This window comes from Procambarus clarkii, chromosome 37 (assembly GCF_040958095.1).
Source record: "Procambarus clarkii isolate CNS0578487 chromosome 37, FALCON_Pclarkii_2.0, whole genome shotgun sequence".
Lineage (NCBI taxonomy): Eukaryota > Metazoa > Arthropoda > Malacostraca > Decapoda > Cambaridae > Procambarus > Procambarus clarkii.
Window position 1 is genome coordinate 12960979 of NC_091186.1, and position 13361 is coordinate 12974339.

At 43.1% G+C, this 13361-nt stretch overlaps 1 protein-coding gene across 1 annotated transcript in view; it reads right to left on the bottom strand.

The window, feature by feature from the left end:
- Window positions 1–9078, bottom strand: part of LOC138372040 (uncharacterized) — an 88468-nt gene extending 79390 nt beyond the window's left edge. The window contains exon 1 of the mRNA XM_069337148.1: window positions 6824–9078. The gene's annotated coding sequence lies outside the window, so the exon portion shown is untranslated. The remainder of the gene's footprint in view (window positions 1–6823) is intronic.
- Window positions 9079–13361: the final 4283 nt, after the last annotated feature.

The window sequence follows — 13361 nt, forward strand, 5'->3', positions numbered from 1 at the left end:
TGTACAACACTCCCCAATAGGAAGAAAACCCGCTGGGTTGTTCATCCTGTCACTTGTACCCAGACACAGCTGGGACTTGCTTAACTGTCTCAAGTGAACAGTTATTCCCGGCTTATGACTGAACTACTCGTGAACCTAAGTAACTGTGAATGGTGCTGAGGAATAACTTACAGAACCAACCTAAGTATCTAAGGAGTAACTTAGAACTTGAAGAGCTAAGATAGTTGGGCCAGGGGTCTCTGGGGTACAAACTTAGGGAGTCAGAGGGCCCAGAATACCCCTAACTTGTTGATGGACTTGACAAATTACCTTTCTCTCCAACTCTTTCAAAACACCAACACTCACAGCAGTCAACACCTTCACCAAGTTTAACTTTTTAATGGTAGCGAGGTTACAACTTTATATTATAGTGTGTGTGTGTGTGTGTATATGTTTGTAAATCTCGACATATAATGGGAAATGCTGAATATCCGTTGCCTCGTTCGAATCCTCGGGTAATGGAATGATGGTTCAGCAAGAACCATAGTTATGCTGACACAACGTCTTGTCCTCGCCCCCTGCCCCCCCCTACCCCTCCACAACATCGCCTCTGACCCCCAACGGGGAGTTGGGGGTCAGAGTCCCAATCCCCACAGCGTCCCCCATTTCTGCCGGGATATATTTAACTTATCCGGGAATAAACGATTAGATAAAAATGATATATATATTAACGCTTGGTCTGCTGAGTGATCATTGCTAAAAATTTAAAAAAAATAAAAAATCCAACTTTTGTGTCAGATGATATTTTTAGTTTAATGAAAAATGATTTTTAGTGGGGGGGGGGGGGTTAATTTTTACCAAAACTATCATACTAACTTGATGAACCCTAATTATTCCTCTTAAGTCTGCACAATACTAATAAATTAATAATAATTAATATATATATATAGAATCAGTACTCAGTCTTACACATGAAAATAGTGAAAATAACAGTCTGCCATTCTTGGATGTACTATTAACAAAAACAGGAACCTCTTTAAGTACCAACGTATATACCAAGCCCACCAACATAGGATTATTCGTGAACGGTAGAAGTGAGTGCCCCCAAAGATACAAAGCCAGTGTTCTCAATGCTTATATTCGTCGAGCACTTACCCACTGCTCTGAATGGAGCAGCGTGAGTAGAGAGTTTGAAAGAATAACTCAGGTATTGGTGAACAATGGATATAGCAACACGGAAATAAACGCTGCTATAAGAAGACACCTGGACCGTTGGTACAATCCTGAACCAAGAACAGAAACCACAACACCTCCAATAAAATTATATTACAAATCAACTATGCACGGTGAACATAAAAAAGAATAATGAAATCAATAATCCGTAAAGGAGTAAAAAACAATATTCCTAACCTAAACATAGACCTGATCATATACTACAAAACAAAGAAGACTTCCGAACTCCTTATTAAAAACAGGCCGAAGCCGACGGAGAACCCTCTACAGCAGTCAAGCGTTGTATACATGTACACTTGCCCCCACGAAGGATGTAACCTTCAATGTAAGTACATAGGTATGACGTCGACCAAGCTGACGAGGCGTTTGACATGCCATCTTCAATCTGGTGCCCCTAGGAATCACATGAGACAAGCCCATGACATTACTCTAACAAGAGAAATGTTGAACAAGAATACTTGCATAATAGACAAAACCCAAGATTCAAGAAGATTACAAATTCTTGAGGCAATTCACATAAGAATAGAGCGACCTACCATGAACACCCAAATCACGGAACAACTTACTCTACCCACCATGAGAGTAAGGACAAGACAAGAACATATCGATGCCAACATAGAAGACACTGCTCAACATAATAGGCCTATTACACCTGATTATTCATTGTATGTGCTTCGACCCCTATTATCCCCTTGCCTTTTCCTTTATTCTACTTGTTTTTTCACCTGACCCCGTACTGGTATAAATCTAACGAGATTTGTAATTTCTTAGCACTTGAGAATGAACCATATAGGTTCGAAATGTTGTACAATTTAGTAAGTGTAATACATTCTACAGTTATTCACTCTTTTTCTTGACCTTGAAAACGAACATGAATTTTGGTGACCTCTTCCAGCTGAACCCTGATGCAAGAGCACTAGTTAGAGGGATAGAAACCCTAAACCAGAAAAGAGTTAATACGGAATATGCTGTCATATTCAATGAGACGTGTGTGTGTGTATATATATAATAGAAAGGATTAGACCAATGATTCTAGCATGACTCTTCGATATACTTCTGATGTTGAAATTCACTTGGCAAGGAGCCTGACAAATTGACTCTTGAAAGTTAATTTATATGTTCTGAGAGAGCCTTGTTGTGTGGTCCTTGTCGGTGACATTATTATTTAAGGGAAGGTGAACTGCCCTGATGCCTCCCCCGCCCGCCCCTGTCTCTCTCTCTCTCTCTCTCCACCTGTCTCCCCCAACATCACCTTTCTCCCATTCTCCCCCACTATTACCTCTACCCCTTCTCTCATCTGCCCCTCTCCACCTTTCTTCCCTCTTTTCCTCACCCACTTCTCTCCTTCCCTCTTCCTCCTCCCTCCTCCTCTTTCTCAACCCCTCTCTCAGAAATGTAATACTGAATTCACGTTCATTGTTGAGCTAGGAAATCTATCGACTCGACTAACAATCTCTTTCATCGATTTCTTAAGGGGGGGGGGGGAGTCGCTTGGGCCCGACCATCTCTTGATAAGGCCAATTCTTCCCCGATCAGCCTATGACATTCCCATACTCCAGACCACTCACCTTGAAACGTTGGGTGTGTTTTATACCCGTGTAACCGCGGACAATAACGTACATAACAATAATGAAAAAGGTGTTAGGAGCAGCAACTACTCCTGCGGTGTCAGGGTAACGTGTACTACAAAGAACGTCGCTTTTCGCTCGTATGCGTTACATGCGGCCAAAAATTGTCGTATTAGAAAAATGGAAGCGACTGGCGAAAGTGTCGTACTGTCCCGTTTTCTGTTGTGGGTCCTCTGGTAGGTTAGGAGAGGCCACTTTAAACTGACCGTTTTCTTGACACTGGGGAACCTTAGGAGGACGGACTGGTCAGGGGCAAATGATAAGATATTATCTGAATGCTCTTTATTTCCTTCACTGAGGCCATAGGTCAGCACAACTGCACCAGAGGTGCTACACCTAGCCATGTATTCACCTAGGTGTGCTTGCGGGGGTTGAGCTCTGCTCTTTCGGCCCGCCTCTCAACTGTTTCTATTACTATTTCCCTCCCCCTCACTCCCCACACACAAACCCCAGGAAGCAGCCCGTGACAGTTGACTAACTCCCAGGTACCTATTTATTGCTAGGTAACAGGGGCATAGGGTGAAAGAAACTCTGCCCATCGTTTCTCGCCGGCGCCCGGGATCGAACCCCAGACCACAGGATTACGTGTCCAGCATGCTGTCCGCTCAGCCGGCCGGCTCCCTGTGTATCAGAGAGAATGTACACTCCCTGTGATTTGTGTCAGAGAGAATGTCTATGTGTCCAGGATTGGAGACCAGACGCTTAAAAATAACGTCGCTTTTGGCCGTTTGCCCGTATGGCCGAAAGTGGACGTAATTTGAAAATGAACAAAAAATGAAAATAAATTTGGGATTTTTTTTTCAACAACAGTAAGTTAAGGGTCCTCTGGCAGGTTAGCTGGGCAGGAAATTCTCATAAAGTTTCAAATTTGTATGAAAAATGTTAATCGAAAGTTTCCTCTTCTAACCTTTCTGAGTAAGCCGGACGACTCAAACAGAAAGCGGGACAGTACGCCACTTTTGTGAGTCGATTTCATTTCAAATTACATCCATTTTTGGCCATAGCGCGCATATCAGCGAAAAGCGATGTTATTTTTAAGAGGACGGGTTGGATATCTTGAGGATATCTTAAGATGATTTCGGGGCTTTAGTGTCCCCGCGGCCCGGTCCTCGACCAGGCCTCCACCCCCAGGAAGCAGCCCGTGGTAGCTGACTAACTCCCAGGTACCTATTTACTGCTAGGTAACAGGGGGATGATGACCGAGTTATTGACCAAACACCACTTGATAATGATCCACGACGGACCGAAACGTCGCATCTTCGTCTTCTGTTGTGTGCTTTGGTCATCACTATTGTCCAGTTTGACTTCAATTGTTTCAGGAGCAATTTGGCTGAAGACTAAGTGTCATTTGACAGCTTTGGTCAAGTTACCAGTTATTGCAAGCACTCTTGTTGACAGTCAGAGGGGGGGACAAGCCAAGCCCAGTCACCACACACAGTTACCTGTCATTTCCGTTCACTTTAACCGTCACTGCTTTTGTCGCCAGTAATTACAAACAGCCAGTTATAAAAGTGGATTTTTTTTAATCTGGCGAATTTTATTAAGTCCTTAATCCGTTTTCTGTTGGTATAATTGCTTGAGCCTCACCTGCATAACACATTGCATATATGCTTTTAATTTGCCAGCTCCTGCCATCTGGCGGGAACAGTTGCTGCCGAACAGTGTAGAATATATCACGTGAGCTGTGTTAAATGTTATTTATTTATTTATTTATATACAAGAAGGTACATTGGGTTTTTGAGAATACATAGCATGGTATTTACAATCTTGTAAAGCCACTAGTACTCGCAGCGTTTCGGGCAGGTCCTTAATCTAACTGATAATTTTAAGTAGGTAAATTCTAGCAGAATTAATAAAATGATAACAGATACATTGCAAGAAAAAGAATGAGATGAGAGAGAGATTAGTAGGTATATTAATTAAAGCACATTGGTATATTATGTATCACGTGAAGTGTGTTAAATGTATCATGTTTTATATTGGAGGCATAAACAACTATGAAATAACTGAACTACCCAGGAACAAAACACAAAATTGTTAGATAGTGAACTATCAATCGCTTCATATATGTTGAAGTGGAATGACACACGTGTCTCAAACATGAACGGTCCTTTATACAACAATGTAAATCATTTACACACATTTATTTGTTCATCTAAATCCTTTAATAATCTGTGTTATTTTATTCCAAGATGCAGATGAGTAACTTTTTGCAATCAGCGAATCAAGCAATTTCCCCACGATAGACGTTAGGCTAATTGGCCGACAGTTGCATGCAAGTGATCTATTCCCTTTAAGACTGGCATAAACATTTGCAACTCCTGTTTGTTGACATCAGGGGGATCTATACATTTATTTATTTATTTATATACATGAAGGCACATTGGGATTGTGAGGATACATAGCATAGTAATTACATTCTTGTAAAGCCACTAGTACGCGCTGCGTTTCGGGCAGAAAACATCAAAATACGATGCACTATTCGAGAGGAAATGGGTGATGTAACTCCTATCACTAGGCTCCCATTATTGGAATTCAACGCAGGCGATGAGACACAATAACGTGGCTAAAGTATGTTGACCAGACCACAATTCTATAGAATTGGAGTTCAATTCTATTCATTTAGAATGTTTGGCATAGTTGTAAATGCCACTGTGACATAGCAGCCTATCCTCCTGGTTAGACGGGAGGATAGGTTGCTATGTCAGCCTATACTGGAGAATTTAAATATGAAACTAAAAAAAAACAAACTTAAATATTCCTAGGTTTAGTATAACACACATATGTACTATATTAGGCCTTAGATAACGTGTATTAGGCCTAGGAAGGTTTGGTTAGATTAGTTTAGTTTGTCTTTGTAACCTAAGTAGAAAATCGTTTTCCGGCTTGTACAAATTCAATAGTACCGATGTCGACTTTCTAATTGCATAGTACATCAGTACATGTACTAAGGTCCTCATCCTTCATATAAGTACTATCAAAACAGGAGGATGGGCTGCTATATTTTAAACTTTCCCTTACTAGCTTTACTAGAGTGTTACTTGCTTAGCTAAATGAACTGTGGGGCTTAGGGGTTCAATTCCTGAACCCATTATGTGCCTCTGTAACCCTTCCCCCCCCCCTCCCCACAGCCCATGGAATGGGTATAGGGTGCACAATAAATTACTAAACTGCAAAATGAATGACTCGTTTCCGTTTTCATGTGCACTATCATTATTTAAAAAAACTGATTTGTTAGCGCCTACCGGAAGGAGATTTTTTTTAAATCTGTGTCCCATTCCTGAGATAACCTTTTTCTATTATTTACAGCCACGCCACTATCCAGTAACTTTAAAATCGTATTTTACATTGATCCAACAACTTCTGGCTTCAACCTCGGCAAAATATCGTCCCTACCTCCCAAGAGACACACAATGGGCTTGATCACACTCTTCTTGACGCTATCTTGAAATGATTTCGGGGCTTAGTGTCCCCGCGGCCCGGTCCTCGACCAGGCCTCCACCCCCCAGGAAGCAGTCCGTAGAAGCTGGTAAATTCCCAGGTACCTATTTACTGCTAGGTAACAGAGGCATCAGGGTGAAAGAAACATTTTTGCCCATTTGTCTCCGCCTCCACCGGGGATCGAACCCGGAGCCTCAGGACTACGAATCCGAAGCGCTGTCCACCCAGCTGTCAGGCGCCTGAAAATATACTATTAATTCTAGCTAAAATATCTCTATGTTGTTTATGATTCGCTACTCGGTACAAATAGTTCCAAGTAGCACGGGCTATGGTGAGCCCGTAGGAATATCTCTAGTCCTTTCCGCCTTAAGTTGTGGCTCGCGTATCCATAGTGTGACTGGCAGACACAACAAATATCGCCCCTTTGGATGAATTTAGTGTGGATGACAACTACATAATGTTTACCTCGGGAGAGGTGAGAACACTTTATGATCTACTGGTTTAGAAGGACCACCACCTCCTAATGGGTTATAGGTGCTTACCTGCCGCTGGTGATGATGAGTCTAGGTGATGATGAGTCTAGGTGATGATGAGTCCAGGTGACGAGGCGCCCAGGTGACGAGGCTCCCAGGTGACAAGGCTCCCAGGTGACAAGGTTCCCAGACGACGAGGCTCCCAGACGACGAGGCTCCCAGACGACGAGGCTCCCAGACGACGAGGCTCCCAGACGACGAGGCTCCCAGACGACGAGGCTCCCAGACGACGAAGTTCCCAGGTGACGAGGTTCCCAGGTGACGAGGCTCCCAGGTGACAAGGCTTCCAGGTGGCAAGGCTCCCGGGTGACGAAGCCCCCAGGTGACGAGGATCACAGGTAACGATGAGCAAAAGTAATAAGGCGCCCAGGTGAAACCAAATGAATCCAGCTGAAGTCAGCCAAGCAGAAGAGAATTCAGATGACGCTGAATGAGGCTAGCTGAATCCAGGTGCACTTGGGTGGTCTTGAACCTAGATGACCAGAAATGAATCCAGGTGGTATACGTGAACCCAAATGAGTATGTTTCAATCAAGGTGATTATATTAATGCGGTTGAGTATACCTTAGATGGTGGGATGAGGTTCTAGATGTACCGAGAGGGCAAGCACTAAGCTATCTTCCTATGATCAGTGTTCCGTGATGCTGTCTTTTATTCTTGCTTTACACACTTAAAAATCGTCATATTTTTTTTCCAGGTTTCATTCGACACTCGTCTCAGTTTCCCTATCAGGAGCGAGCTGTATGTACTCCGTCCATGGCTGTCCTTACCACCATACACATACCACGAGGCTGTAAGCCAGGCCAAACTTCACACACATAAACACAATTTACGAATACAAATAAATACACGGTGCTTGGAGCGAGTTAACTTCAAGTTAACTTAAGCCTAGAGTCCACAATGTCCCGAAGTACGCATGGCTTAGCTCCTCCTCTCAGAGATTACCTTAACCTGCTTTCTTCTTTCACTCAAGACTGTGGTCCAATCCCACGGAGCTCTAATAATAGTCTTTCGTGGAAAGTACGATTAACTGGGACAATAATAATACCGTATAAAAGTATTATTTGCGTTACATAATACGAATCATGTTTTTTTAAGCAAGAAATGATTTTGTGACCAATGCAGATTTGAAGATTGCATTAAAAAAATACCTGATTCCAGCATAACGGAACTTTAAGTGATTTTTCAATTCTGTTTGAGTCTCTGAGACTCACAAATACAGGTTGATAGTCTATGTTGTTGATTTAGGGGTTGTTATTTAGGTTGTTGACTATGTTGATAGTCTATGAGGCTGTGTCTGTAATTCTGTGAATCTTAGTGTGTGGAATGTAGTATTTCAGCCACTTAAATGTGTGAGGTCGCTATTCTCAGTAAGTAAATCTGCGTGTCTTCCCTCATATGTCCTCTTTCTGAACCATATTGCGCAACAAAACGTTTGAAAAAATTAAATGTAAACAACTTTAATCCACAGAAGCAAAATGTCTTTTCTTGAATCCGGTGAAGGATTTATGGGGCGAAGCCTGAATTATCAACCTTTCCAAGAGCCACAATACCTTATGTGTTGACCCTCAGACTTAATCTTACGTCGTGTAAATAAGAGAAAGGCTGTTTATGCATTAACAAAAACAAATTATATTTCATGCAAATAATTCATATCGGCAGCTTACATTGTCTGTGTAACCACAATTGCTTTCAACAAACAAAGCCTAGTTAGTTTGGATTCGGTATAGTTTGTTGTCGTTTGACTTCCATCTTAAAAAAAAAATTGTCATTGAGGAAACTTAACTCACACTGATTTCCCCCCTTATCGTTATACATCAGACGAATGAATCGTTCATTCATTTCCACTCAAAAACATTTTCTTTCGAAGAAACAATTAGGCTTCTCGGGAGGAACTGCCTCCCACGGGCATCGCTCTTGTGTCATATCAAAATAATTTAAAATTTTAATTCTGTGCAGCAAAAAAAAAAAAAAAAAAAATATTTCAAGTTGCAACAAAAATGTTCTTGTGCGTAATGAAAACTAAGTTTTTTTTAAAACGTTTCAAAGTTTTTTTTACAGCGTTTCAACATATATTTTCAAACTTTCAACTAATTAGGAATAATACAAATTTTCACGTATGTAGAGAAAAGACACTTTAAACCTGAAATTTTTGTTCTATGTAGCGACGACGCTAACTATGTAATTAGCAGCAAAACAAACTTGTAAACACGCACGATGGTGGGAGAGTGCAGACACGAGGACACCCGCCCTCACCGGCCGCCCAACACCCACTGCGGCCCACCACACACTGCTCCTAGCGCACACAATCACCCATCACACACTGCCGCCCAGCGCATACTGCCGCCCTGCGCATACTGCCGCCCAGCGCATACTGCCGCCCAGCGCATACTACAACCCAGCGAATACTGCCGCCCAGCGCATACTGCCGCCCTGCGCATACTGCCGCCCAGCGCACCCTACCGCCCAGCGCACACTGCCACCCAGCGCACGCTGCCGCCCAGCGCACAATGCGGCCCAGCACACACTGTCGCTAAGCCACGCACTACGACTCAACACACACACTGCCGCCCAGTACACACTGCGGCCCAGCGCACACTGCCGCCCAGCGCACACTGCCGTCCAGCGCACCCTGCCGCCTAGCGCACACTGCCACCCATCACACACTACACACTACCATCTAACCGGTCTCAGGTTAGGTCTCAGTAGTGTGTGTGTACTGGGCGTTAGGGATTTCGTTGCCGAAGTGAGACTTGCCAATTAACAGTATTTAATAGTATATGTGATTCTCTGCACTTCATTCTGGCTCGTGTCGGGGGCAAGAAACATCTTTTTATCAGATCTGTTCTTGTGATCGTTCTTTCCTTAGTTCCTCACTCGGTCTCTTGTCACTAGATGGCGTTGTTCGGCCGGTACAGACACTCCAGTTCCCGTGATTCGTGAAGACTTGTTTGCCACGATTTCACTGCTGGTTGCATCTTTTCGCAGTTCAGTGCCTGAATTTACGGAATGATCGATTTCTTCCACGACGGAAGTGGGGCATCGCATCGTTGCTGGGATTGCGTTCAAGAAATGCTTTCTACGTAATTTTGCCTTCACTGGCGGCTTCCACAACCTCTCGTCTCGAAGTGGTAGGGTTATAAGGTATGTAGATGGGGACGTCTTATCACGCCTGTTAATTACTGCTCGAAGGCAGGTTCGGTGAACGGTCTAGTTTTAGTACATAAGGGGTTTTTGGCCAAACTTTTTTGTCTGTAGACTAGGTTGTGATGTCTACCATATCTATTTCCGAACCGGTTTCTACTCTATGACGTCTATGTAGGACGTCAAGGGACGTCTTCCTTCGACGTCCCAGGGTTTGTTCGTCCTTATTGAGCACTCAGTGTCACCGTCGCCTCTCCTGCAAGGCTCAGAGAGTTGTTACTCTCCAGTGTGTGACTTTTGTTGACTATTTTGCTGCCATCTGTCAGGTTTCTCGACGTTATAATAATTAATTATAATAATAATTCATTGTGTCTGGGGACAGGCAGCCAGTGTATTCATACACGTTAGGCCTATATTGAGGTCGACCCCCTTGGTCGAATTACTGACCGCGCCATTGATGCAACCCACAACAAGCTGACTTGCTCCTGAGTACCTACTCACTGCTAGGTTAACACTTGCATTAGGTGATAGGAGATGCACCCAACCATTTCTGTTCCGCCCGGGATTCGAACCCGGAATTCTCGATTGTGAATCAAACTATTATGTATTAACGATAAGACCTACCATTAATGTATGACGACTTACTGTAAATGTGTAGCTCTTGTAATAGCACTTTCTCTGTAACTAGCTGACATTGTAACTATAAGGTGTGAAGGATTGAAGAAATTGTTTATGTAATAATCTAAGATGAGGTCTGATAAAGACCTTTTGTGCCCTCTGTAATGCTTTTGCGCTACCGCTCACAGGATGAGTATGGGGTGCACAATAAACTAGCCGCCTCCGGCGACAACAATCAACAATGAGTCGAGAACGCACTCGACTGCACTACCGGGACCCGCAAGTCCCGGTAGTACAGGTGTATGTGTGAAGGGGTCTTGATAACTCAAAGATGACGTTTTTTCCTGTGTTGGAGAGCAACTTTTTGGCGCGTTCTGGATTTTGTTAATTGCTTTTGACTGTTGTCGCCACTGTTTTGTTCGGGCTTTATATTTTCGAACGTTATTCGGCCGCGGCCATTTCACTCTCCTGATGGAGGTGCCTTGATTTTGGGCAAATCTTTCTTGGTGGGTCCTGGCCGAATTTGGCTCCATTTTGGCCTTGCGATGTAGTATTTAGATTATTGGGGCTTCCTTCTGTCCTTCATGGATCACTCCTCTTTAGGAGCAGTCGTCTTGTCCCCGTGGCTCAGGCTTGGAGTCATGCCCTCTCGTTTGTTTTGGTCGGATGATGGTTCACGGCGTTGGGTCGTCACAGGTACATTTGTATAGCTTTTGTCCTGAGGTTTGGTCCTTGAGTCTTGGGGATCCTTATTCTTCAGGTTACCTTCTACACAGTTCCAACGTCTCTTCCTCCACGCCCGCGGAAGATTGAGACATTGTCGAAGCCCTGATCGGTTTCGGCTCCGCCCTTTATCCTTGAGTGTCAGCATTCTCGTTGAATCACTGCGAGGAATTCTGTATGTTGAGGCGGCGGGTCTGGATTGGAGGATAGTTTACGGAATGTTTTTCTTCTGTCCTGTAATCCGGCATTTCTTTTCGCTGGGTAGTAGTTCAGTTCTCAACGGTTAGGTGTTTCCGGGAGAGGGTTTCTGTGTGATCAGTGCTCGGCTGGGGCTGTTTTTGTGCTGAAATTCAGTTGCTGAGTCCTCACGATTCTACTTTCCAGATTTTCTGCTGGACCGCTTGATGGGTTTGGTTGGCTTTGGGTTGCGACGTGTTTGGCTTCTGCTTTCCATTGTCCTCTCCCGTTTCTCTGGGTCCCTTTCCGCTTGCTGTTGGTGGAGTGGGAGCCTCTTTGGGTTTCCTTTCGCTCGGTTGCTCTCCCTTGTTGGGTTCGAGCATGGGGCCAAGTTCTTCTGTATGGTACGTGCAGTTAGCATGAAGTGTTCATCCTCCCGATGACTGCAAGGCCAAGTTATGATGTCGGATGAGGGATGTGTTTGCTGTCCTTTCGTTGAGGCTGCTCTGAGTTATTTCAGTCTACCTTATTGCGTAAGAACTTCGTTTTTTATTTCTCGATCTCCTCGTTTTCTGTATTCGATGGCTAGCAAGTCAATTCGACTGGTGTAAGTGGTGTCTCATTCTTGGCTGACCCTGTAGTACCTCTGCCTACCGTGCCCTTTACGTGTGATGGATGAGAGTTCTCTTTCCATCGCTCATATCCGGACTTGGGGGCGTCTATCGATCGCTCCCAGTTGAGCTGCTCATTTCCCTCCTGGTGTGCCTCGCCATCTTTGGCTGCTATAGGCGACAGCCCGCGGGTCCCGTCTTCACGGTAATTCTTCCACGCAGGTAAGCCCTATACTTATTTTTTTATTAGTTTGTTCCACACTGAATGATGCAATTGAATTCAACTCTAGCCTTAGAAGCACAATATTAAATAACAAACACAAAAATATAACTTTTATTTATTTATTTATATACAAGCAGGTACATTGATTAGATTTAGATTACATTAGATTTTTATTCAGGTAAAGGTACATACATTGAGTTACATATATAATGTTGGATTTAAAGATAGAGATAGTACATACAATACCTAAAGCCATTACTACGTATAGCGTTTCAGGCAAATTGGGATTGTGAGGATACATAACATGTGTTTACAGTCTTGTAAAGCCACTAGTACGCGCAGCGTTTCGGGCAGGTCCTTAATCTAACAGATAATTTTAAGTAGGTAAATTCTAGTAAAATTTATACATTATTAAATGGTACATTGTAAGAAAAAAATGAGAGAGATTTGTAGGTATATTAAAGCACATCGGTAGCTCTGATTGATAGCACTGACAACTTGTTTGATAATTTAACAAAGATTAATAGGCACCATACAGCAAATTGATAGCACATATAAGACGATAGCAATGATCACAATGGTAAAGTTGTTTGGATTAGGTACATCAATACTGGGGGATTGGGGTAGCACTAGACACAGTGTGAGTTTAATGCACAAGGTAGGAAAGCATAAAGATGAAATTAGGTACTTTTTGTTTTTGTTTTTGAATGAGGCAAAAGTTTGACAGCTTTTCAATTCACTAGGGAGTGAGTTCCATAGACTGGGTCCCTTTATCTGCATAGTGTGTTTACACAGATTAAGTTTGACTCTGGGGATATCAAAGAGATATTTATTTCTGGTGTGGTGATAATGAGTCCTATTACATCTGTCCAGGAAGAGTTTCAGAGCAGGATTTGCACTTAAGAACAAGGTTTTGTATTTGTTATTGACACAAGAGAATGTGTGGAGTGATTTTATGTTTAACATGTTAAAGTATTTAAACAGAGGGGCTGTGTGTTGTCTGAAAGCAGAGTTTGTTATTATTTTGATAGCAGATTTTTGCTGGGTGATGA